This window comes from Loxodonta africana, unplaced genomic scaffold, assembly GCF_030014295.1.
Source record: "Loxodonta africana isolate mLoxAfr1 unplaced genomic scaffold, mLoxAfr1.hap2 scaffold_693, whole genome shotgun sequence".
Classification (NCBI taxonomy): Eukaryota; Metazoa; Chordata; class Mammalia; order Proboscidea; family Elephantidae; genus Loxodonta; species Loxodonta africana.
The window spans coordinates 3,361-29,940 of record NW_026975425.1 but is presented as its reverse complement, the minus strand read 5'-3'; the positions used below and the strand labels follow the sequence as shown (position 1 = coordinate 29,940).

Genomic DNA, 26,580 nt, shown 5'->3' with positions numbered 1-26,580 from the left:
ACAGTGGAACACTACACGACAATAAAGACCAATGATGAATCTCCGAAACATCTCACACCATGGATGAATCTGGGGCGCATCACACTAAGTCAATCACAAAACGACATATACAGTAAGAGACCACTATCATAAAAACTCATGAAAACATTTACGCACAGAAACAATCCTTGATGTTCACCAGGGAGACGAAGAGCGGGTAGAGAAAAGCCAACTAAACAATAACCAAAAAAACCAAACCCACTGCTGTCGAGTCAATTCCAGCTCATAGCGACCCTACAGGACAGATTAGAACTGCCCCATAGAGTTTCCAAGGAGTGCTTGGTGGATTCGAACTGCAGACCTTTGGTTAGCACCGGTGGCTCTTAACCACTACGCCACCAGGGTTTCCAACCAAACAACAGATCGGTGGTAACTCTGGCGAAGGAAAGACGGTACACAAGACTGGGGAATCAATCTCAGCCTCACTCTAACCCTAACCCTAAACCACTTGTGCCTGAGCCTAGTAACCCCAGCCCTAACCCCAACCCCCAACCACCTAAAACCTATACCCCTAAACCTAACTCCCAAACCTCTAACCCCCAAACCTGAACCCCTAACACCAAACCCTAACCCCTAACCCTAATCCTCTAACCCTTCTGCATCTCTGGGCCTCTCGAGTCTCCGTCTATTTTCTTCCTCCAAATCCTACTAACAGTCAGTGGAATTTTGAAGTTTGAGCTGTGCTTTGCTTCTTGTTGTCTCCACCGGTCCCATCAAGGCACTGCATCATTTCTTTGCTTTGCTTCACTATTCAGTTCCAAAACCATGGCTTAGAATCACCTGACACTGAACTTCAGCGATTCGGCGCAAGGGGGCGAGAGGGCGCGCGCACTGCCGGTTCTGTTCTGCCCACCAGACCCTCCGAGCATGGGAACCTCCTGGACCTAAGATGGGACGAACTGGGTACCGCTCCAGTGGCGACAGCAGAAGCTTTTCTTCCCGAGGGACCCAACGCCCCAGGGCGCTCTCTCAATACTCCCATTAATGCTATGATTATCCTAACCCACTCCTTCTGTGCGACCTAGTGGGTCCCCTACCAGGCCCAGCCTTCACGACCCGCACCCCCCCGCCGTGGTCATGTACAGGAACCTGCAGGGCCGCGCCCTCCCCGCCCAAGCTCTGCCCCTCCATACCCTGATGCCCTGCAGGCCTCTACTAGGTACCCGCCCAGGGGAGAGTTGTCGCCCCGCACGGGTCGGGGGACACGAGGGAACATTCGGAAACCACCCCCAGGCACGAAGCCGACTGCCTGATTGCCGGTATTGAGACCATGTGAGCAGGGCTGCCCCACCAACTGGAGCCTGCAGGACATCACTCACGTTTGTCAGCTTCTCACCGCCCTCTGGGCTCCGGGTCCCAGAGCAGCCAATCCCCCGGGGGGGGGAGGGGGGGGCGGTCCGTCCGCAGGTGCTGGAAGATCGGGTTGGTGCCCATGGCCGGAGCGCTTAAAACCCTTAGAAACCCTCATAAACCGTCAGCTCCAGACTTTCAAATGTCAGCCTGAGAGACACCTAATCTCCAACCTAAAAAAAAAAAAAAAACACACCCGTTGCCATCGAGTCAATTCTGACTCATAGCGACGCTATAGGACAGAGTAGAACTGCCCCACAGTTTCCAGGGAGCGCCTGGTGGATTCAAACTGCCAACCTTTTGGCTAGCAGCCTTAGCACGTAACCACTACGCCACCAGGGTAACCCACTAAACCTACTGCCACCAGGGTAGAGGCTCCAAATCCCGCCAGTGTGAGGAACCCTCAAATCCCCTCAGCACCAGAGACCGCGTCCACAGCGACTGCTACACAGCGCCGCACAAACGTTTAAGTTAACAAACAACATGGGCGCTCAGGACCCCTTCATGCTACCCGCACCCCCGCCACCCAGAGGGGGAGCGGACCCGGCATCCACACTGTTAACAGACACTGAATCGCTGCTGCATCCACAAGGAGTAGGATCCCCGCGCTGCTCCACAGATTCCCAGGACCCCTTCCTTTCCCGGTGGGGCCCCGCCGACGCCCCAGCCCCGAGAGTAGACCAGCCGGGCGCGGGCGCAGGGTGCCTCAGCCTCCCAGGCACAGTGCCCAAAACAGTAAGGGGCAGCAGGGCCTTGGGCGGGGGATCCCTCTCTCCCCGTCCCTGGCACCCTAGGGAGTCTGGTGGGGGTGGGATGACGAATGGGGGCGAGTGCCCCGTCCTCAGTCTGGAATCTCACCCCCCCGGGCGAACTCTGGGCCTTGGTTTCCCCTCTGGCACAGGGAGCAGGTGGGGGGCGGGGAGGCAGGAGCCCATCACCCAGCTTGGCCCGCAAACCCGCCCCGGGCAGAGGAGGGACCTGGGCGCAGCCCTGGACACGGCCTTTCTCCCCAAGCCCTTCAAGCCCCCAGGCCCGAGGGCACTCCGCAGCTGGATCCCGCGGCTGGACCCCCCCCCCCGCGCAAATCCACGGGGATGCAAATTTCGCAGACCAGCTGCGTCTCCCGGGCCAGAGGCTCCCTCTCGCAGCCCTTACAGTGGCTGCGTCCGCCCGGGCCCGCACCGCGTCCGCCCCTGGGGATCACTCGGGACGGGGTACGCCGGAGGGGGCGATGCCAGCTGCTAACCCAACGTCCGGACTCTCCAACCTCTGGAGCCCCCGGGATGCTGGGACTGGGACCCGCCCTCCTGGTGCCTTCCCTCCACACCTTCGAGGGGCCGGGCTTGTTCAGTCTGGGAGCCGGTCCCTCCAGCCAGGTGTCGGAGTTTCATACCTTTCAGAGAACACGGCAGGGAACGCAGCATGAACAGCATCCTCTCTAAGGCGCGCCATCAGGCCCGGGCCCCTCACCGCCCGTCCCAGCGCTTCCGGGAGTAACTGGCCGGACGGCGTGGAACATGGCTGCCGGCCCCGCCCAGCGGCCCCGGTGTGGGGCGGGCGTGGGGGGGTTGGGCCTCCAGAGGGGAGGGTGGGGTCTAGAAGCAAGGACAAGGCCTAGGTGTAGGGGGTGAGGAGGCGAAAGACGTCAGGAGAGGGCCCTCTCCGGCGCAGAGTTAAGTATTGGAGGTGCAACGGTTAAGTGCTTGGCTAACTGAAAGGTGGGCCGTTGGAACCCACCAGCTCAGGGGTTGAAAAGATCTGGAGATGGGCTCCCATAAAGATTCTAACCAAACAAAATCCAAACCAGTTGCTGTTGAATCAATTCAGACTCATAGTGACCCTATAGGGCAGAGTAGAACTGCCGCATAGGGTTTCTAAAAGTATAAGTCTTTACAGAAGCAGACTGCCATGTCTTTCCGCAAAGAACCAACTGGTGGATTCAAACTGTCCACCCTTTGGTTAGCAGCCGAGGTCTTAACCACGGGGCCACCAGGGCTGCGCCATAAAGACTGCAACCTAGGAAACCTTGTGAGGCAATTCTAAGTTGTCATACAAGGTTGATATGAGTCAGAATCTCTTGATGGCACACGACCATGATTGTACTAAGAAAAATTCCTCCAAGCAGCTGTCTACATGACCCCTGAAGCACACATGCATGCACGCTATCAAAGCAGTGCGGCCAAAGACAGGAAATTGGAATAGAGACATTATAGAGTGGACAGTGAAAAGTGATTTCTGAGGGGCATGCAGCCCAAGCGGAGGAGGTAGCATACAACTAAATGCCCTTCTCCTTCTATTGTTCAATGGTCTTGAGAAAGAATGTGTCCCAGGAATTAACTGTAGCCCAGGAGAACTTGAAGACAGCAAATACAGAGGACTGGTGAGGATGCTTCTGCAGTGGTCAGGGTGAGGAGTGATGGTGGTAGTGCAGGTGGGAACAGTGGGCAGGCTTGAGGTGAACTTTGGAGCTTGAGCTGCCAAGAATTGCTGGTGGATCAGATGTATGGGATGAGGGGAATGGAGAATCAAAGGTGACTTCTAGAATTCAGGCTACCATGAGCGCATGGTCACCAGAGCCATTCTCTACCATGTGGAAAATCATGGAGGAACAAACTTGAGAAAATGACCAAAAGATTTTTTTCCGGACATGTTAGATTTGGATGTCTGAGGTCATCCAAGTGTGGAGAACAGTTCCCAGCTGTGGATACCACTGTGAGGTTTTCCAGGTTCTAAGAATTTGAAGATCATCAGCCTATAGCTGATTTGAAAGCCACTGGTGGTGCAGTGGTTATGCATTTGGCTGCTACCAAAAGGTCTGCAGTTTGAATCTACCAGTCGCTCCTTGGAAACCCTGTGCGGAGGCTCTACTCTGTCCTGTAGGGTCCCTATGAGTGAGAATCCACTCGATACCAACTTTTTTTTGTTTTGTTTTGTTTTAATACTAAGCTCAGAAAAGTTGTGTGTCAGGGTTGTATTTTTTCACAATACTTATCCAAGCAGTTCGAATCTACCAGCCACTCCTTGGAAACCCTATGGGTCAATTCTACTCTGTCGTTTAGGGTCGCTATGAGATAGAATTGACCCAACAGCAATGGACTTAGAACTTGGACTTAGAGGAGCCCTTCCTTTGTCAAAGCTGAAAGTTTTAGTTCATACTTTTAAAAACTGCCATGTCTCATGTTACGTGGCTACCCTTACAGGAGCATTTTTGGTGCTAACTTGACTTGTCCTTGGTGAAGGGCTCTGTATTCATTTTCTAGGGCTGCCGTAGTAAATTACCAAAAACTCAGTGTCTTTAAAAAAACATATAATCCATACAGTCCAAGAAGCTGGACTATATGAAGAAGAAGGGGCACCAGGATTGGAGGAAGACTCATTAACAGCCTAGACATGCAGATGACACAAACTTGCTTACTGAAAGTGAAGAGGATTTGAAGATGAGGATCAAAGACTTCAGCCTTCAGTATGGATTACACTTCAACATAAAGTAAACAAAAATCCTCACAACTGGAACAATAAAAAAATCACGATAAACAGAGAAAATACTGAAGTCGTCAAGGATTTCATTTTACTTGGATCCACAATCAACACCCATGGAAGCAGACTTCGAGAAATCAAATGACATATTTTATTGGGCAAATCTGCTACAAAAGACCTCTTTAAAGTGTTAAAAATCGAAGATGTCCCTTTGAGGACTAAGGTGTGCCTGAACCAAGCCATGATATTTTCAGTCGTCTCATATGCATCCTAAAGCTGGACAATGAATAAGGAAGACAAAAGAACAGAAACTTGAATTATGTTGTTGGTGAAGAATGATGAATATACCGTGGACTGCTAGAAGAATGAACACACCTGTCTTGGAAGAAGTACAGCCAGAATGCTCCTTAGAAAGGTGGGTGGCAAGACTTGGTCTCATGTACTCTGGACATATTATCAGGAGGAATCAGCCCCTGGAAAAAGACATCGTGCTTGGTAAAGTAGAGGGTCAGTGAAAAAGACAAAGAGCCTCAATGAGATAGATTGAGACGGTGGCTGCAACAGTGGGCTCAGACATAGCAATGAGAAAGGCCCAGGGCTGGGCACTGTTCCGTTCTGTTGTACACAGGGTCGCTATGAGTTGGAACTGACTCAACAGCACCTAACAACAACATCATAAACTCACTAGATCTCCTGGGGATAGAATGTCATATTCACTGTAGAGTAGATAGAGTTTCTTTGTTTGTTTGTTTACCATATTTACTAATACTATGATTTACATTTGATAACTTCCACAATCAGTTGGATCGCTTTTCTTTGGAATGGACACAAACGTGCATCTCTTGCAGCCTGTTGGCCAGGTAGCTAGCTTCCAAATTTCTTTGCATGGTGGAGTGAGCATGTACAGGGCTGCATCTGTTTGTTGAACCAACTCAGTGGGTATTCTGTCAGCTCCTGGAGCCTTGTTTTTCGCCAGTGCCTTCAGTGTAGCTTGGACTTCTTGCTTCACTACTACCAGTTCTTCATCATATGCCACCTCATGAAACGACTGAAAGTCGACCATTTCTTTTGGTGCTGTGACTCTGTGTATTCTTTCCATCTTTTGTGTGTGTGTGCTTTAAGTGAAACTTTACAAATCAAGTCAGTCTCTCATATAAAAATTTGTATACAGCTTGCTATGTACTCCTAGTTCCTCTCCCAGTAATGAGAGAGCACACTCCTTCTCTCAGCCCTGTATTCCCTGTGTCCATTCAGCCACTTTCTGTCCCCCTCTGCCTTCTCACCTCCCCTCCAAACGGGAGCTGCCCACATAGTCTCATGTGTCCACTTGAGACAAGAAGGTCACTCCTCACCACTATCATATTCTATCCTATAATCCAGTCCAATCCCTGTCTGAAGAGTTGGCTTTGGGAATGGTTCCAGCCTTGGGCCAACAGAAGGTCTGGGGACCGTGACCTCCAGGGTTCCTCTAGTCTCAGTCAGATTATTAAGTCTGATTTTTTTATGGGACTTTGAGGTCTGCAATCTCACTGCTCTCGTGCTCCATCAGGGATGCTCTGTTTCGTTCCCTGTCGGGGCAGTCTTCGGTTGTAGATGGTTACCATCTAGTTCTTCTGGTCTCAGGCTGATGTAGTCTCGGATTTACGGGGCCATTTCTGTCTTTTGGACTCATAATTACCTTGTATTTTTGGTGTTCTTCATTCTCCTTTGCTCCAGCTGGGTTGAGACCAATTGATGCATCTTAGATGGCCGCTTGATAGTGTTTTTAAGACTGCAGACGCCACTCACCAAAGTGGGATGCAGAATGTTTTCTTAATAGATTTTATTATGTCAATTGACCTAGATGTCCCCTGAAAACATGGTCCCCCAAATGCTGCCCCTGCTACTCTGGCCTTCGGAGCATTTGGTTTATTCAGGAAACTGCTTTTGATTTAGTCCAGTTATGCTGACCTCTCCTTTATTGTATGTTGCCTTTCACCTTCATGTAAAATAGTTCTTGTCTACTATCTAAATTTGCGAATATCCTTCTCCCTCCCTTTCTCCCCACCCTCATAACCATCAAAGAATATTTTCTTCTCTGTTTAAACTATTTCTCGAGTTCTTACAATAGTGGTCTCATACAATATTCGTCCTTTTGCAACTGACTAATTTCACTCAGCATAATGCCCTCCAGATTCCTCCAAGCTATGAAATATTTCACGGATTCATCATTCTTCTTGATCTATGTGAAGTATTCCATCGTGTGAATGTACCACAATTTATTTATCCATTCATCTGTTGATGGGCACCTTGGTTACTTCCATCTTTTTGCTATTGTAAACAGTGCTGCAATGAACATCGTTGTGCATATATCTGTTCGTATAAAGGCTCTTATTTCTCTAAGATATATTCCAAGGAGTGGGATTGCCATATCCTATGGTAGTTCTATTTCTAGCTTTTTAAGGGAGTGCCAGATTGATTTCCAAAGTGGCTGTACCATTTTAAATTCCCACCAGTGGTGAATAAATGTTCCAGGCTCTCTACAACCTCTCCAACATTTATTATTTTGTGATTTGGGATTAATGGCAGCCTTTTTTTGCTGGAGTGACATGGTATCTCATTCTAGTTGTGATTTACATTTCTCTAATGGCATTTTTTTTTTAATGGCTAATGATTGTGAGCATTTCCTCATGTATCTGTTACCTGCCTGAATGTCTTCTTCGTTGAAGTGCCTGTTCCTATCCTTTGCCCATTTTTAAAATGGGTTATTTGTCTTTTTGTTGTTGAGTTTTTGCATTATCATGTAGATTTTAGAGATCAGATGCTGATCGGAAATGTTATAGCTAAAAACTGTTTCCCAGTCTGTCGGTAATCAGTTCACTCTTCTGGGGAAGACTTTGGATGAGCATAAGTGTTTGATTATTAGGAGTTATCTAATTTTTCTTTGGGTGCTTGTACATTGTTAGTAATGTTTTTGTACTGTTTATGCTATGTATTAGGGCTCCTAGTGTTGTCCCTGTTTTTTCTTCCATGATTTTTATCGTTTTAGATTTCATATTTAGGTCTTTGATCCATTTTCAGTTAGTTTTTGTGCATGGTGTGAGGTATGGATCTTGTTTCATTTTTTTGTGGAGGGATAGCCAGTTATGCCAGCACCATTTGTTAAAGAGGCTGTCTTTCCCCCGTTTAACTGACTTTGAGCCTTTATCAAATATCAGCTAATAAGTGAATGGATTTATGTCTGGATTCTCAATTCTGTTCCATTGGTCTATGTGTCTGCTGCTGTACCGGTACCAGGCTGTTTTGACTACTATGGTGGTATAATAAGTTCTAAAATCAGGTAGTGTGATGCTTCCCACTTTGTTCTTCTTTTTCAGTAATGCTTTATTTATCTGGGGCCTCTTTCCCTTCCATATGAAGTTGGTGATTTGTTTCTCCATCACATTAAAAAATGTCCTTGGAATTTGGATTGGAATTGCAGCATATCTATAGATCGCTTTCAGTAGAAGAGACATTTTTACAATGTTCAGAGTTCCTATCTATGATCAAGGTATGTTTGTCCACTTACGTAAGTCTCTTTTGATTTCTTTTAGTAGTGTCTTGTAGTTTTGTTTGTATAGGTCTTTTATGTCTCTGGTTACAATATTATTCCTAGTATTTTATCTTCTTGGGGGCTACTGTAAATGGCATTGATTTGGTGATTTCTCTCTTTGATGTTCTTTTTGTTGGTGTAGAGGAATCCAACTGATTTTTGTATGTTTATCTTGTATCCTGATATTCTGCTGAACTCTTATATTAGTTTCAGTAGTTTTCTTGAGGATTCTTTAGGGTTTTCTCTGTATAAGATCATGTCATCTGCAAATAGAGATACTTTCATTTCTTCTTTACCAATCTGGATGCCCTTTATTTCTTTATGTGGCCCAATTGCTCTGGCTAGGACCTCCAGCACACTGTTGAATAAGAGTGGTGATAAAGGGCATCCTTGTCTGGTTCCCCATCTCAAGGGAATGCTTTCAGAGTCTCTCCATTTAGGGTGATGTTGGCTGTTGGCTTTATATAAATGCCCTTTATTGTGTTGAGGAATTTTCCTTCTATTCCTATTTTCTGAGAGTTTTTCTCATGAATGGGTGTTGGACTTTGTCAAATGCCTTTTCTGCATCAATTGATAAGATCATGTGGTTCTTGTCCTTTGTTTTACCTATATGGTGGATTACTTTGATTGTTCTTCTAATGTTGAACCATCCCTGCATACCTAGTATGAATCCCATGTGGTCATGGTGAATTATTTTTTTGATATGTTATTGAATTCTATTGGATAGAATTTTGTGGAGGTTTTTTGCATCTAAGTTCATGAGGAATATAGGTCTGTAATTTTGTGTGTGTGTGTGTGGTGTCTTTACCTGGTTTTGGTATCAGGGATATGCTGGCTTCATAGAATGAGTTTGGGAGTATTCCATCTTTTTCAATGCTCTAAAATACCTTTACTAGTAGTACTGTTAACTCTTCCCTGAAAGTTTGGTAGAACTCACCAGGGAAGCTGTCAGGGCCAGGGCTTTGTTGTTGTTGTTGTTGGGAGATTTTTAATTTTTTTAATTACCTTTTTCAACCTCTCCTTCTGTTATGGGTTTATTTAATTGTTCTACCTCTGTTTCTGTTAGTTTAGGTAGGCAATGTGTTTCTAGAAATTCATCCATTTCTTCTAGGTTTTCAAAGCTGTTAGAGTATGATTTTTCATACTAATCTGATATGATTCTTTTAATTTCAGTTGGGTCTGTTGTGATGTTGGGTAATTTGCTTCTCCTTTTTTTCTTCTGTCAGTTTGGCCAATGTTTTAGCAATTTTGTTAATTTTTTCAAAGAACCAGCTTTTGGTCTTGTTAACTCTTTCAACTTTTTTTTCTGTTCTCTATTTCATTTAATTCTGCTCTACTTTTTATTATTTAATTTCTTCTGATGCCTGAGGGTTTCTTTTGTTGCTCTCTTTCTATTTGTTCAAGTTGTAGGGATAATTCTTTGATTTTGGCCCTTTCTCCTTTTTGAATGTGTGCATGTATTGCCATAAATTGACCTCTGAGCATGCTTTACCTGTGTCTCAAAGGTTCTGGTAGGAAGTGTTTTCATTCTCATTGGATACTGTGAATTTCTTTATTCCATCCTTAATTTCTTCTATAACCCAGTCGTTTTTAAGCAAGGTATGCTCAGGTTCTGAGTGGTTGATTTCATTTCCCTGCTTTTTTTTTTTGTTTTTGATTTCTACTTTTATAGCTTCCTGGTCAGAGAGGATGCTTTGCAATATTTTGATGTTTTGGATTCTGTTAAGGTGTGCTTTATGGCCTAATATGTGGTCTCTCCCAGAGAATGTTCCATATGCATTGGAAAAGAAAGTATACTTGGCTGCTGTTGGGTGGAGTGTTCTGTATATGTATGTGAAGTCAAGTTGGTTGATTGTGGCATTTAGATCTTCCATGTCTTTACTGAGCTTCTTTCTGAATGTTCTGTTCTTCACCAAAGTGATATGTCGAAGTCAGCTAATATTATTGTGGAGCTGTGTATCTCACTTTACAATGCTGTTAGAGTTTGTTTTATGTATCTTGAAGCCCTGTCATTGGGTGTGTATATATTTAATATGGTGATATCCTCCTGGTATGTTGTCTGTTTAATCATTATATAGTGTCCTTCCTTATCCTTTTTGGTGAATTTAACTTTAAAGTCTATTTTGTCAGAAATTGATATTGCCATTCTTGCTCTTTTTCGATTGTTGTTTGCTTGATATATATTTTTGCCATCCTTTGGTTTTAGTTTGTTTGTGTCTTTAAGGAGTGTCTCTTGTAGGCAGCATATAGATGGATCGTGTTTTTTAATCCATTCTTTCACTCTCTGTCTCTATTGGTGCATTTAGTCTATTTACATTCAGCGTAATTATGGTAGTTATGAGTTTTGTGCCATCATTTTGATATCTTTTTTTGTATGTTGTCGAGTTTCTTTTTTCTGCTTAATTTTTTGTACTGAGTAGTTATTCTTTGTATATTGCCTTTTCCTCTTATTCATTGTTGATTTTTTTTTTCCCGAGTTGTTATGTTTTTCTTGTATTTTATTTCGATGTGTAGGATTGTTAGTCTCCTTTTTGGTTACCTTAATATTTGCCATTATTTTTCTAAGTTTAAACCAAACTTTTACTTCTTTCTATCCCCTTGACTATCTCTCTGTGTGAAAGATCTATGACTACATTTTTCACTCCCTCTTTATTATTTTAGTATTGTCATCCTTTACATAATAACATCACTGTTTCCCTGTTCTGAGCATTTTTTTATCTTGATTTATTTTTGTAATTTCCCTGCCTGGGTTGATATCTGGTTGCTCTGTTCTGCATTCTAGTCTTGGGTTGATATCTGATATTGTTGATTTTCTACCAGAAAACCCTCTTTAGTACTTCTTGTAGTTTTTTTTTTTTTTTTTTTAACAAATTCCTTAATCTTCTGTTTATCTGGAAATGTCCTAATTTCACCTTCATATTTGAGAGACGGTTTTGCTGGATATAATATGATGCTGGCTGGCAATTTTTTTCCTTCATCACTTTATATAAGTCATCCCATTGCCTTCTTCCCTGCATGGTTTCTCTCAAGTAGGCTGAGCTTATTCTTATTGAGTCTCCTTTGTAGGTGACTTTTCATTTATTCCTAGCCACTCTTAAAATTCTCTCTTTGTCTTTGGTTTTGGCAAGTTTCTTTATAATATGTCTGGGTGACTTTCTTTTGAGATCTACCTTATGTGGGGTTCAATGAGCATTTTGGATAGATATCTGCTGCTCATCTTTCATGGTATCAAGGAAGTTTTCTGCCAACAAATCTTCAACAATTCTCTCTGTCTTTTCTGTTATCCCTCCCTAATCTGATACTTCAATCACTCATAGGTTATTTCTCTTGATAGAGCCCCACATGATTCTTAGGGTTTCTTCATGTTTTTTAAAAATAATTTTATCTGATTTTTCTTCAAATATATTGGTGCCACATTATTTATCTTCAATCTCACCAATTCTGCTTTCCATTTCCTCAATACTGTTCCTCTGTCTACTGAGTTGTCTAATTCTGTAATTTTATTGTTAATCTCCTGAATTCCTGATTGCTTTCTTTCTATGGATTGTTGCAGCCTATTAAATTTTTCTTTATGTTCTTGAGTAAACTTTTTAGTTTCTTCAGCTACTTTATCTGTGTGTTCTTTGGCTTGTTCTGCATTTTGCCTGATCTCCCTGATCTCTTGAAAGTTCTGTATATTAACCTTTTGTATTCTACATCTGGTAATTCCAGGAAAACACCTTCATCTGGAAGATTCCTTGATTCTTTGTTTTGAGAGATTGTTGAAGTGATCATGGTCTGCTTCTTTATGTGATTTGATATTGACTGCTGTCTCTGAGCCATCTATAAGTTATTTTATTTTATTTTTTTACTTTTGCCAACTGTATCCTAGCTTTTTGCTTTGTTTTGTTTTGATATGCCCAAATAGGCTGCTTGAGTGAGCTTGCTTGATCATTTGCAACTTTCAAGATTTAACATCCTGTCACCAGATGGCTAGGGCTGTTACCAGGTATATGAGCCTAGGAGTCCATTCACTTTTCTTGTATAGATTCAGTTCAGGTGTCTAGGTAGTTGGTCATCAATTGTAGGTCCTCACGTCCTATAGTCTTATATGGGGAGGGGTGATTGTTGTAGACACAGGTATCTGGTTGCAGCAGGGCGTCACACTCTGAACAAAGACGGGGGCTGAGAACCATCTCCCAAGTATCTGTGAGGAAAGTGCACCTCTGTTTCTATAGTGCACAGGTAGGTGGGTTCTGCAGTCAGACCACAGGCACCCTACGCTTTTGTTTGTAAGGACTGGGAGGCACCTGTTATCCTTGGACCCCTGTTGTGGGTGTCTAGATGATGTGGGTGGAGCCACCAGTCCTCAGGCCCCCAACGTAGGTAGGTGAGGACCCTGTTTAATAGGCAGAGCAGTGTCAAACATCAAAAACACACCTCTCCACTGCAAGGTAAAACAGTTGAAGTTGGATACCCAGCACATACACCATTGCAACAACAAGGGCCTAATCTCCTGAAATGGGCCTACACAGGTCCGTGCAGAGGTGAAAGGTATTCAAAGTCCGTGGACCATTTGTGCCTGGAAAGGAGCTTCTTCTGTCCTGAGCTCCCCAGCTTAGTGGAGCTGGCAGATTCTCTTTTCCCCCAATTGTTAATTTATTCCTTCTCCAAGGCCAGGAGAATGGCTCAGGCTGCACAGCAACACCTATCTCAGGTGCAGGGAAATCTACAGCTACTGAAGCCGTCTTGGGGGCTGAGCGCACAGTAAAACGAATGCAAGTACTTAGCTTTTGCCAACAGCACTGCTCTTCTCTGGTTCCGGAGTTGTGAGTAGACTGTGAGACTTGCTGTCTCCCCCTGAGGAAACTGCATCCTGAATGCTACTGTCAGCCCTGCCACTGTCCCTCCAGGGGACTGTGTCCAAGGGGTGCCCAAGAGACAGAAAGGGCTACATAAAGCAGAGACTCCATCAGCCTGAGACCAGAAGAACCAGATGGTGCCTGGCTACCACCAATAACTGCACTGAAGGGGAACATAGCAGAGAATCCCTGATGAAGCAGGAGAAAAGTGGGATGCAGACCTCAAATTCCAGTAAAAAGACCAGACATAATGGTCTGACTGAGATGGAGGTACCCCAGAGGTCATGACCCCCAGACTGTCTGTCAAAACTAAAACCATTCTTGAAACCAACTCTTCAGACAAAGATTAGACTATAGGACCTAAAATGATACTAGTGAGGAGTGTGATTCTTAGCTTAAGTAGACACATGAGACTATATGGGCAGCTCCTATCTGGAGTCAAGGTGAGGAGGGAGAGGAGAACAGGAGCTGGTTGAATGGACACAGGGAACACAGGTGGAGAGAAGGAGTGTGCTGTCACATTGTAGTGAGAGCAACTAGGGTCACATAACAATGTGTACATAAGTTTTTGTATGAGAAACTGACGTGGATTGTAACTTTTCACTTAAAGCACAATAAAAAAAAAATAAAAGAAAATCTAGTATATACTCACAAACAACTTTTATGACCTTCGGGAGATGATGCTTTTCTTCTAAACTTATATCCTAAGATTTGCTGAAGCAGTGCATCAGCTCCCGTTGAGGAGCTGTATTTCTTCCTTGGGTGTTCTGTGCACAATAATGCCAAAGCAAACTGTCCTGAAGTCAGGTATCATTACCTGGATCTTCTGCTCAGAAATCCATGATGAATTATCATTGCCAATTACTAGCTACACAAAGTTATTTTAATTCACATATATGTACATACATATATATCTTCAGTTTCTCTGCAATGCATTCCTTTCTACCCACTCACCCAATTTCCAAAGTTCTAGTTAACCAGCCCTTTTACTGGAGTGTCTATATGACATGGTCATTGTAGCTGCCATGACTCTCCTCAAGCTTTCCGCAAAGAAGAAGTGCATTCTGTCACTCTGGTTCCCTGATGCCCGGCTGACACAAAGTATTGCACAGTGGCACCTTCTCTTACTCATTTCTCTTTTTTTGAATTTAAAACTCAAGTTATATGATGATTAAGTAATAGAAATGTTATAAATTTAAAAAGAAAAAGTATTGAGAGTATAAAGAGATTAAGAATGACAGCATGAGATGAGACAGTGAAAGATTTCAGGCCCTTCCCGCCTCCCTGTCACAGCTGGCAACCCCCAATAATCTTCGGTTTCTATATATTTGCTTATTTCATATAAGTAAGATCATACAGTAGTTGTCCTTTTATGACTAACTTTCTTCAATCAGCATGATGTTTTCAAAGCCTAGCAAGAAAGAATTTTCAAATTCCAACTATAGCTAACCTCAGTTTCTGCTATCATTCCCAGTTCTCCATCCTTTCTCCAACTAGTGTACCACCTTTGTCTTTTCTGTTGCTGCCCCATTCTGCCCTTTGGTAGCTGAGCCCTGCTTCCTGCTCCCTCCTTGGTCTCTGTATCCCTCTAACACACTGCTGGCAGGTTCCGTCTCTGGATCTTGTCTCTGGAGCTTTCCCTCCATCCAACACACATGACCTAGCTCTATCTCTTTCTGGATCCTGAAGTCTACAGTCTTTCCCACATATTCACAAACATACACAGACCTTTAGGTTGACATAGGCAACCCACCCAGACACACCCAGTTAAGGTGGTTGTGTGCTGTCTGTCTGAGGTTTCTGGCATCAGGTTCTCAGATACGGACATCTCTTTCTGCCTCACGCTGAAGGAGTTCCTCTAATAAGGACAAGGGCTTCTATTCCGAGAAAAGCAACTTTAATCCCCTACTGTAGCTTGGTTAAGAAGGGTACAAGAAAGAGGTATACACGTAAGAGTCTTAACTAAATATATGCATTCTTCTCTTTAAGTATAACTTCTCCGTAAAACAGCCTTTCAGTAAAAGAGGTTGAAAAGAGGTGAGCATTGCTCTCCTTTGAGCGCTTACACCCCAAATTTACTAAGAAAAAAACCCTCATAGAAAACTTCTTTCAATGACGTCACACATTTATTATGAAGTTTCAGGGGAATGAGGTCATTTCTAAGTTCCGAAGGAACAAATTCATTGGAATTCAATAAATGTGGAATTAAAGAAAAATAATTTCTTAAAAAATGAACTACCATAAACAGTGCCACTTTACAATGGAGACTTTGTCTTCCACAGCAGTGCCCCCAAAGGGTGGTGGGTCTCTGGGGAAGAAGAAGGAAACCATGGGGTCTGCAGAGGTGGAGGATGTGGTGATGTAAATGCCTCCAGGGGTCCCTATGACCAAAGCTTTGGGGTCACAGGTGAGGATAAGGACCCTGAAAGCTCAACTAAATCTACTATTCTCAGAGGTCTCTATCCAAGAGGAAAATGCCCAAGAATCAACAACATCCCAAGCAAAAAGCCCAAGTTCCAGGCCCAGGAAGATTCCAAAAGCATCAGAGAGCTCTTTTCCTTCATCTTCTACCGAGCAGACCTCTCACTCCTCCAGCTACAGGGCTACTTCAGAGAAACAATGGGTAAGGTGCGCATATTTCACCCAGGTGCGCACAGTCAAGGGGGCGGCGGTTGCTTGGCAGACCAAAACCTCCTTTGCCCCCGTGGGCAAGATGCCCCAGGTCTTTGAGGCCGAGCTCTCTGAGGAGAGCACCATCGGCTCTGCCCCTAGTCTGGCCAACACTGAGTCCCTGGTCAGCACCCTGGAGCCCTGGCAGGAGGGGACCCAGACCTGTACTTCGGACCCCACCGACCAAGGGGAGAAGCATGGGGAGAGCCCCCGCGCAGCCACCCCGGAGTGGCTGGTGACCCGTGAGCGCGGCTTCCGCTGCGTGGCCTGCGGCCGCCTGTTCCAGTCCCCGGAGGCCCTGGTTGCGCACGCGGCGCATGGTGTGAGCCAGAGCTTCAGCTGCCGGGTCTTCTTTCAAGAGCTGCTGGAGAGGCCGCTGCCAGGCTCAGTCCAGGGGAGGCCCCAACGCTGCCACCTGCTGGCCAGGCGTTACCTGATGGCCTCCAAGAAGAGGGAGGTGAGGGAGATGAGAGCAGTCTGCAGGCGCCTGTAGGAGCAGCTGGAGAAGCAGAGAGAAGAATTGAAGAGGCTGAGGCACCAGCTGGACAGGCTGCAGAGGCAGGCCAGGCCGCAGAAGGTGCAGCACCAAGGCCAGAGGGGGAAGGACCTAAAGACCTGCTAGCACCCTGGGACTAGGAGGAGCAGGGCCTTTGGGCTGGAAACGTGGGCCCTTCAGGAGAGACCTCCATTCAGGTTCGTTTAACCCAGCTCCCCTGGAAGATCTTAACCTCCTTCCCCTGTGACCACCAGCCTTCCACCCTAAGGGCACAAAGACCTCCAGCCCTAAGGAAGAAGCCCCAGATAGCTGAACACAGACACCAGGTCCCCTCAGAGGCTCCCCTGGCCCAGGAGAGGACAGGACAGGCCTCATCTTCATGGTGAGGTCTTGGGACCCTTAAGGATGAGCACAGAGTAAGTAGGGAAAGGGGAATGGGATTTCAGTGGGACTTGGGAGGCTAAGGGGGACCCTGGTGAGGTGTGATGGTGAAGGGGGTATCAGTGAGTTCTTTGGAGGAGAAAGAATCAGAGAGATGGCAGGGTGTCAGGAAACCTGCCTGCAGGTGAGCAGTGGGCATAAAGCCCTAAACCAAGGACTCTGGGTCCCTTCCCAGCAGCATACAGGCAGAGAAAGAGGTAGGGCTTGGCAGGAGGAGAGGAGGGCCCGGTGAAGGAAAATGAATTCACCCCAGCCATGTCTTCTGGTCTCCTAGGGTGAATTTGGGGTTCTGATTAGGATACATTGTTGTTGCCTCATTAGGGGAATGTAACTGGGAGGTGGTGTAGAAAAATCCCCCTGGGTGTTAACCATTTCTGGATAAGAGTTGATCCAGTGCTTACAGGGTATTTCTTGTAGAGTATGTCCTCGGGTAAGGGGTAGAGCTTTGGAACTTTTTCTTCTCCTTTAAATAAAGCTGTACATTCCAGTTCTTGACACGTCAATAAATCTCGTTAATCTACCCCCCCCCCCGTGGTCAAATCTGTTCTGTCCCGAGGTCAAAGAACTGGAAGAAAAAGGCCGTCTGAGATGAAAGAAGCAAAAGAGAGGAGAGGGTTCTTAACCTGGGGAGAACAGCGAGAACACAGGTATGGATGTGAAGAGGGAAATTCAGGCCCAGGCTCAACAGTGGACAAAAAAGACCAAGTCTCAGTCACAACATCAAATCTCAGGTGTGGGGAAGCCCTGGACATGACAGGGATGCATCCATCTCTCTGGGAGATGAGACCGCAGAGGGCAGAGGAAAGGAGGGCAGGGCCTCTAGGATGGGCACCTCCATCCACAGGCTGTCCTGTGTGTATGCCTCAGAGTGACAGAGACAGCTCCTGTGAGGGAGAGGGCCACAGGCAGAGAAGAGCCAAGGTGTTCAGACCAGGTAAATTCTGCAGTCTCCTAAGGATCCAGAACAAAAAATCAGAGATTCTCAGAGGTATCAGGGTGGGAGGGGTTGGCATTCCCAGGCTGGGGAGAGGCTGGCTGGGGAGGTACTGCTTTCTGAAGTCTTTTGATCAACATCTTTCTTCTTAAAAGCTACTTTCCCAGTTGATGTCCTCTATGCTCTAGGCTCAGACCTGAAAAGGGCCTCGAATGCACAAAGGCGGGTTATACAGTGGGTCAAGGCAGGGAGGAGGTGGTACCAGCACATCCAGGAAAGAGAATTTTCCGGAGCCTCATGAGTTACCTAGTGAATCGCACATGGTGTCCAGCCTTCTACATTTAGCTGTAGACATGTGCTTGCAAACGTGTTTGAGGGGTAACTCTACTGACTTCCCAAAATTATTTTTGGTCATTTCCAGTTATAGAGACCAGAAGAGCTCACTGGTTCCAAGAACAAGAAGAAATGCACTGGATCTGATTATTACTGTCTGTGGTGTGCTCTCCTTCAAGTGATTCAAATCTTTTGTCTGTCATTATAGAAAATTTTCACCTATTTAAAATATCTAACGAAACACATTAAAATATACATGTATCTATGATGTTTATCAATTTCCGAAGTTCTGAAATTGTTTTTTATTACATTTTCAAGATTACAGATTTGTATGACAAAAAAGTTACATCAGGGTCCCACCCTCGTATGTAATTTGCTCCCACTCCCACAAGGTATCCAATGTTAATAGACACATATGTGTCCTTCCCTACACTTCTCTGCAGGGACACATATACACAGTCACAGGTACACAAGTACATCTGCTGGGATGTTTGCTTTTATGGAAACTTGGTCTCACTCTATCCACATTGCTCTTGCCCCTTCTTTCACTTGACATTCTACCTTGATTCTCTGTAAGTCATTAGATATGGCACTAACACTATATTTTTGGGTCTTTAACTTACATGAATAATTTAAATAGATGATATCAATTCAGTACACTTTATCGGGACTTGTACATGTTGTTGTTAGAAGCTATCAAGTCAGTTCTGACTCACAGTGACCCTAGGCACCACAGAACAAAACTCGGCCGGTCACTGCAATCCTAATAATCGTTGCTATATTTGAGCACACTGTTGCAGCCATTGTATCAATCTCATTGAGGGTCTTCCTCTTTTTCCCTGGACCTCTGCTTTACTAAGCATGATGTCCTCTTCCAGGGACTGGTCCCTCTTGGTAACATGTCCAAAGCCATCCTTACTTCTAAGGAATATTCTGGCTTTCTCTGCTCAAGACAGATTTATTTGTCCATACATAACACCACTAAAATGGAAACATTATTATCCATGCTTTCTAAGTCCACTCTTCCTGCATGTTCTAACTCTCCTCCCCCTGTTCTTTCCCACAAGTGAATCCAAGGTAATTCAGGTTAACAATGTGGTAAGTAGTCTCTCTTATCCTTCTTAAACAAGCCCACACAGACTTGCATGTACCCTCGTCTTCTCATTTATACACACACATAAACATAAACAGGTATTCAAGCATATTCAAACAATTGATATTGTTTAACCCAGATGTCCTCATTTTATATACATTTCTCTGCACCTTGATTGTTTCAGTAATACTTCCATAATACTTCATAGAGATTTCTCCCACTCAACTACTACAACTCTTTTTCATTCTAATGACTCCCTGTTTTATTGAGGATGTAGCTTTACCATAAGTTATCTATCATTCCACCATCAATGGACAGTCAAAGTTTGGTCATATTAATAATAACTATCCTTTGTGTACTACAGGATTTGTTTCTGTGGAATAGACTCCACAGAGTGAGATTTCCAATTCAAAGAATGTTAAAAGTACAGAGCCACGGCCATATCTTTCCCCTAGAGGCTGCCATAATGCACCTCTCCAGCCACCTCTCAGGGCATCCTTCTCCCCACAGCCCAGCCAGCCATAGGTGGTGCTGATTTTCAAATTGTGCCAGTTTCACTGGCAGTTTGATATTTTCTGAACTTGGACTATGTTTACTGGGCATGTGGATTTACTCTGAATGAACTGTTTGAATTCACTGCTCATTGTTCAAGTGCGTAACTTTTATCCTTCTGTGTAAAATGGAAATTGTTATTAAGGCTTGTCATCTCCATTTCACATGATTTCCCAAATCTATGATTTGTGTATCACATTTTTGCAAGCTTTGTGCCCCAGAACGATCACTTGAGTCAGCACCATTTATTAAATAAATATAATTTTCTTGAAATACGACCTTTGTAAGTTATTGTGACTTCTTAACAGATTTTGTTTCATTGGTCGACTTGTCAGCTTCTATGCTATGTAATATCAATTTGTTCTGTTACCCGAAGAGGTAGACACCTGTCACTATCCTGCTTTTTCATGTTTTACTTTGGTAAAACCGCCCTGGTTTTGCAGCGATTAAGTGCTCAACTGCTAGTCCAAAGAAAGTGTGGCAGGTCGAACCCACCAGGTGTCCCCAAGGGAGAAAGACCTGGTGTTCTGCTCCCATAATGATTACAACCTAGAAAACCCTATGGGGCAGTCAAATGGGATGGCTTTGAGTCAAAAATTGCCTCCAAGTCTCGTAACAACAGGAATATTCTTTGTTATCTATTCTTTGTTATCTACTGTAGTATTTGTAGCATATGATTACTGTATACAGTTCAAAAACAACTATCTTAATATTCTGGCTAGAAATGCATTCCACTTATATATTAGTTTTAAGGACCTCCATTTAATCGACAAGACGTTCCATTTGAAAATATGGCATATTTTTGCATATATTCAGGTTTCATTTTATGTACTTTAATACACTGTTTTCCCTCATAGAGGTCCTTTGCTGCTCTGGTTAAAACAATGTTTTGCTAAATATTTTACAGTTTTGGACACAGTGTGGTACAGTCAAGTAGTAGGGGAAAGAGAACGGTCTGCCCTTCCCACCCTTGCCAATTTTAGACCCTTATTCTATACTGGAGAGAAACCATTGATTTTGATGCATTTGTCTTTTATGCAGGTATATATCATCATTATTTTAAATATCTCTTTTAATACTTGTACTAGTTATTTAAATTTTCTAGTTTATTCCTTCACCTAAAAACTATGTTGAGTGATAGCAAAATTTTTGTCTAGTTCCAAATTTATCGGAATGGGTTTAATATTTTTCCATTTATCTCACACCTGATAAGTTTGGGGAGAATTTGTTATGCACCAAGAGATAACTAATACTCTGAGCTACTGACCTTTATGGTAATCTACACACGACTTGTTTCTGACAGTTAAGTACTTCCACCTGGCCTCTGTTCAGCTGGGATACCATGATTTACATTGCTACTAGGCTGCCCAGCTCCCACTAAAACCTGAGCCTATAGAGAATTGTTCTTGTTAGCTGTCATCAAGTCCTTTCTGACTCATGACCACCCCATGTGGGCATAGTACAAGTGTTCAATAGGGTTTTCAAGGCTGTGATCCTTTAAAAGCAGATCGTCAGGACTGTCTTCTGAGGTTCTTTTGGTTAGGTTCAAACCTCCAAACTTTCAGCTAGTATAGAACACTTAACTGTTTGTGGCACCCAGGGACCCCCTGCAAAGGATACATATTGGGTAAGCTCCATGTTGCTGGTGCTCCCCTCATCTCCACGTTCCTTATTCTTTTGATGAAATGGGTGTCCTTCAGGACCTCCAAGAAATGCCCACATATTGGAGGCTTTTATTTCTTCTTCCAACACCCGACACAGTAGGTCTGGCATTTCAATTTCATAGAATTTGGGCCGTTGCCTTTTCCAACCTTCCAAAAGCAATCCCACAGCATATTAAACCCATTTCCAGAACCCTTGCTACGGCAATAAATCCTTGTCAACAAACTCTCCTTGACCCAACTTTATATTAAACTCCCCTTGACTCAGTACCTTCAGCACTCGTCCCTCAGCACACCCCCGTCCTGCTCACACAAGGCAGCCAGGTCTTGCAGCTCCTTCAGTGTACAGTCCCTCCCCCTCAACCACAACCAGCACTTCCCCGGTGGCTATGCTGGTATCTGACAGCTAAGTATCTGGACAAATGCATGGGACACTATCTGAGGATTCTGCAAGGGAAACTGTTGAAGGTGGATTGGGGAGGTGGCGGGAAACCGGAACAAAGAGTATGAACATTCCAGAGGTTGAAATTAAATGAGCCCAAATCCCAGAGCTGCACATCCGTTGTGGACAGAAACAGCTCCAAGAGAAGCCCTCTCTCATATAAATGGGATAGAGGGTCCGTAAAGGAGAGAGACGGGCAGGTGGGCAGGTGGGCAGACACCTGAAACTCTGGCAGAGGAGAATCCTTCTCTCTGACCAGAGTATGGAAGAACCAAATATTGTAGAGAAAGCTCCATTACATTTTCTCTCTCTCCGCTGTTAACTGGCACCTAGTGAATTCTACCTCAAAGGCTGAGACTTTTCAAAAGCAGATCACCAGGCTTGTCTTTTGAGGTGCTTCTTGACAGGTTCCAACTACCAGCCTTTTGGCTGGTTGTCCATCCAGTGCTTTGGCCCCATAGGTAGAACCAGTCACTTATGTGTACAACAGAATGAAGAGATTAAAGCCCCAGCATTCCTGCCAGTGGGCCAGGAAAGCACTCCTTCAGAACTCAGACAGCAGCAGAGAAATAAAGAGAGGAGACTGTGCAAGAAAGAGATTCTGCAGACTTGCTATGAACTCCTGGTTCACCCCCCAGATGCATCTGCATTGCCCTGACCCTAAGAAGCATTATCAAATCCTTTACGAGGCGCCCTATGGGTTAGAACGCCATCAAGGTTCCAGACTGAGTGGGGCTCACGTAGATTAGATCTGAATACAGCTGCAAAGCCTTCAAAAATTGAACTTACATTTGAACCATAGAATACAGAAGATGGGACAGAACTTGGAGCCTGAACATAACTGGGTCAATAGACTGCTAAAAACAAAAAACAAAAAAGAAAAAAATTCTCATAAAATTAAGCCAGACTTGTAGTCTTGAAATCATAAGACACAGATTTTAAAATGCTATTCTAATCATTCTCCAAGAAATAACACGGACACTTTTTAAATAAATGGAAAGATAATAGGTGCTATTTGCAAAGGAAAATTTTACATGGTAAAAATACATGGTAGAAATAAAATTCATTTGATAGTTTCAAGAGCAGAATGGTGATGACTGAGAAAAAAAGATGAGTTTAAAATATTTACTCTGAAAAGAGAGAAAAAATATGGAAAAAAATGAACAGAGCCTCAAGAATTAGAGAAAAAGTCTGTTTATTTATTAGAACTCCAGAAGAAGTGGAGAAAATGTGTGCTGTAGGAAAACATATTTGATGAAATACTGGGCAAACACTTTCCAAATTTGATGAAAGACGTAAACTTACAGCTTCAGAAGGTCAGCAAACCCCAACAGGTTAATCCTAAAGAATTCTATGTGAAAATATATTTTTATGCAAATATTGTGTTACGTGTTTTTTGCAAATCACATGCTCCCCTCCCCCCAAACCGGCATATTTGCAAGTATGCTGTGCTAGTTTTTTACACTAACATATAAAAAAAATAAATAAAATTAGGCACCATTCTCATAAGAGTACCCGGGAAGGGGAAGGCTCAGTTGGCAAAGAATATCTATAATGTATGCATTATTTGCACAAAAATACAGTACATCATAATCAACTGCAGAATAACAAAGATCAACAAAATACCCAGGAAGAAGCTAGAGAGAAAACAATAGATTTCACATGGGAAAAATAATTTCACTGACTCTTTCTTCATTATCAGAAAACCACAGAGGCTGAAATGTTGTGAAAAAACATTTTTTCAACACTGAAAGATCAGAAACATTACCCCAGATTTCTATATCCAATCCTTACCTTCAGGAGTAAAGAAAAAATAGTGCCATTCTTAGCGAAGGAAAACTGAGAGAATTCATCGCCACCAGACTTCTCCCAAATGAGACGCTAATGGAAGTGCTTCAGGAGGTAGACTTGGAATTTCAGCCGTATTTCAGGAAAGCAGCAAACATGGGAACTATGTGGGTAAATATACTGTGTTAATACTGTAGTCACTGCACAACATGGCGCTGGACATGACTCTTTGGAAAGTTTTTCCAGTCTCTTGGAAACGCTTGGGAACATAATCTTGACAGAAAATCATTACTAGAGAATAGAATTAATTTTGACAATATCTGAAAGATGTCTGTAGTCAAGTCTGGTGAATAAAATGGAAACTAAATTTTGGGAACCAAAATAAGGTGTGGTAACAAAAAATGAGTCTCAATTCCGATGTGGCCATGAGCTGGCTCTGAAGGCCGGCCTTCCCCAGAGAGGCGTTTCAGGCACATTGGGAGCAATGGCTTGTTGTTCTTGTTGCTAGGTGCCATCGAGTGGATTTCTGAGTCATTGAGGCCCAGAGTGAAGGCAATACTGTCCCAACAGGGTTTCCTGAGTTTTAATCTTAATGGGAGAGGATTGCCAGATGTTTACTCCTTTGAGCCTTTGGGTGGGTTCAAACCATTGACCTTTAGGTTAGCAGTCAAGCATTTAAACTTTGCACCACCAGGGCTCCTTGGAATAATGGCAGCACCACAGAATTTGGTACAAACTTCCCCATGGGCCTTCCCTGAGAAGTAACCTCTTTGCTGAAGTACCAAGTTTAGTTTTCATACATAGTCATTCTGTACAAAGTCTACATAAGAATTAGAGTGTTTCCTTGAATAGACAACATTTTACATGCCCTCCATGAAGAAAATGCCTCAAGGGCAAATTTTAAGAGTAAACCAAGGCATTTCCCATCACTCCTTACCTGAGAGGCTCTTCGTGAGGATTTCCTAAACACATGGAAAAGAACATAGTAGACACTGCCTTCTTTTACCTCTTCCCTCCTAAACAAACAGAAACCTTTGCTGAGATGTCAGGTGTCAAGCCCCAAACTCCTCTTCTTATCCTGTATGTAAGTTCTGTAATGAGACCAGGACCCAGGCAGTGTTTCCCATCTTCCATAGTTTCGAGGTCCAGTGAAATCCTGTTACAAGTCACTAGATCAGCCCAGGAGCTAGAAGACTGAAATTCCTGGTCCTCTGACAACTGGGAAGGGCAGGGTGGGATTGGGCAGAGCCTCCTTGACCATCACTTGCCCCAAGAGGCTCTGGAGGCTGCTTCATGTTATAAGTCAAAGGCCCTTCCAGCCCAGTCGCATAAGAGCAGGGGAAGGCTTTTTCCATTGAAAGAAGAAATGGGCTCAGGAGCACCAGGTTTGAGGCCATTCAGCTTCTGTCAGCTTTGTGGCTTCGGACATCTTGGCCGCTGGTTGCCTTCACAACTGGGTCTTTATACCTCTCCACCTCTCTCTCCCTCCCAGTTTTCTCCCAGTACCATGGGCTGTGGCTTCTGCTAGTTTTAATGATTTCAATGTTTCAGTAGCTCCTCGCCCCACTCAGAGGAGGCAGGTTTGCAGGGTGTGAGGGACAAACCCATAGTACTGCTTAGGTTTCCTTCAACAGAAACACTCCTGAGGTGACAAGCTGTCCTGACTGATCTTGAGACCAAGACAGACAGAAACTCAGTGAGAGGGTCATTGGCTTCTCGAAGTGTCAGCACTCTCAGAGACATGTCCTGGGGTCATGCCCAATTGCAGGAAAAATGAAGTGGCTCTGAACCTCGGTGTGTTGATCGTCCAGTACACAGGACCCGGAAGCCTCTGGAGGATTCTCAGTCTTAGTCTAACACAGCACTGGGGAAATCCTCACAGGGTGGGAGCAGTGATATTCCTGGGTATCTTTATTCTAAAAATCTCAGAGCAGTTGATACAGTCTTGGGAGGTGGGAAAAGAGAAAGCTTGGGACCACAGGAGGGCGGCAAAAGAAGGAGGGTCCTATCACTCACTCCTTCTGGGATCTTGTTCAGGTTTTTTTGTTTTTTAATGCAACTTGGGCTCCAGGCAGGCACTTATTGCTAAAGTTGTATTTCTCTGTTTTAATTTATGATATCTAAGTCAAATCTGGAGTCTTGAGCTCATTTTGATAATTCGTCTTTAGTCTGTGCAGACAAGAGTCCACTCACACCCATGATGAGAGCAAAGGAAATAAATTCCCTAGCCTAGACCAGGGCGGGCTCTCTTGCTCCTCAAACTAAGAGTACCACACGTGGGGAGCTCTCCTAGGGCAGCGCAGGCGGTGAGTCCAGTCTGGGGCCCTGGGAAGGGGACAGGGTGGGTGCCAGGCAGTGTGGCCTCTGTGGCTTCACCTTCTCCTCCAGGAAGTGCATCTCGAAGGCCTCCACGTTCAGATCCTGACGCTAACCACAAGTTCTCACCCTTCTGTGTCCACTGTCTGGACCCAAGTCCCCATATGCCTCCTCTGCCCTCCTATCCCATCATATGCGCTGTGATCAGGCTCAGGTATGTACCCTGGGTCTCGCCCTCTATGGCCTTAGGGTCCCCGAGTTCTGTTGGGACCTGCCAGTCTGGCCAGTCTTAGGTGTGGGTGGGGATGGGTGGGCTGGGACTGTCACAAAAGGCTCCTGAAGCCAGCTCTTTCCTGCTCCCCGCCAGCTTGTGGTAGGGCTGCCCAGGACCCCGCACCTCTCCCGGGTGCCCCTCTCTGAGCATCCCTGCCGCCCCCTCCCCTAGTTCTTGAAGCGCCTTCTCTTGATGCACAGATGCAACTGAGCACCTCACCACACTGAACCCGGAGTCGGTTCTCAGCTAGATTAAAGATCTGAACCTGAAATGCACAACCTTAAAAGCACTAGAACCAATAA

General features: G+C 44.5%; 1 long non-coding RNA gene across 4 annotated transcripts in view; it reads left to right on the top strand.

The window, feature by feature from the left end:
* The window catches only part of LOC135230011 (uncharacterized), a 45,431-nt gene extending 23,692 nt beyond the window's left edge, over positions 1 to 21,739 (top strand). For 3 of the 4 annotated variants that reach the window (XR_010320644.1, XR_010320643.1, XR_010320645.1), the window contains one exon: positions 17,442 to 21,739. This is a non-coding gene — a long non-coding RNA (uncharacterized LOC135230011). The remainder of the gene's footprint in view (positions 1 to 17,441) is intronic. The other variant, XR_010320646.1, reaches the window with a different exon arrangement.
* Positions 21,740 to 26,580: the final 4,841 nt, after the last annotated feature.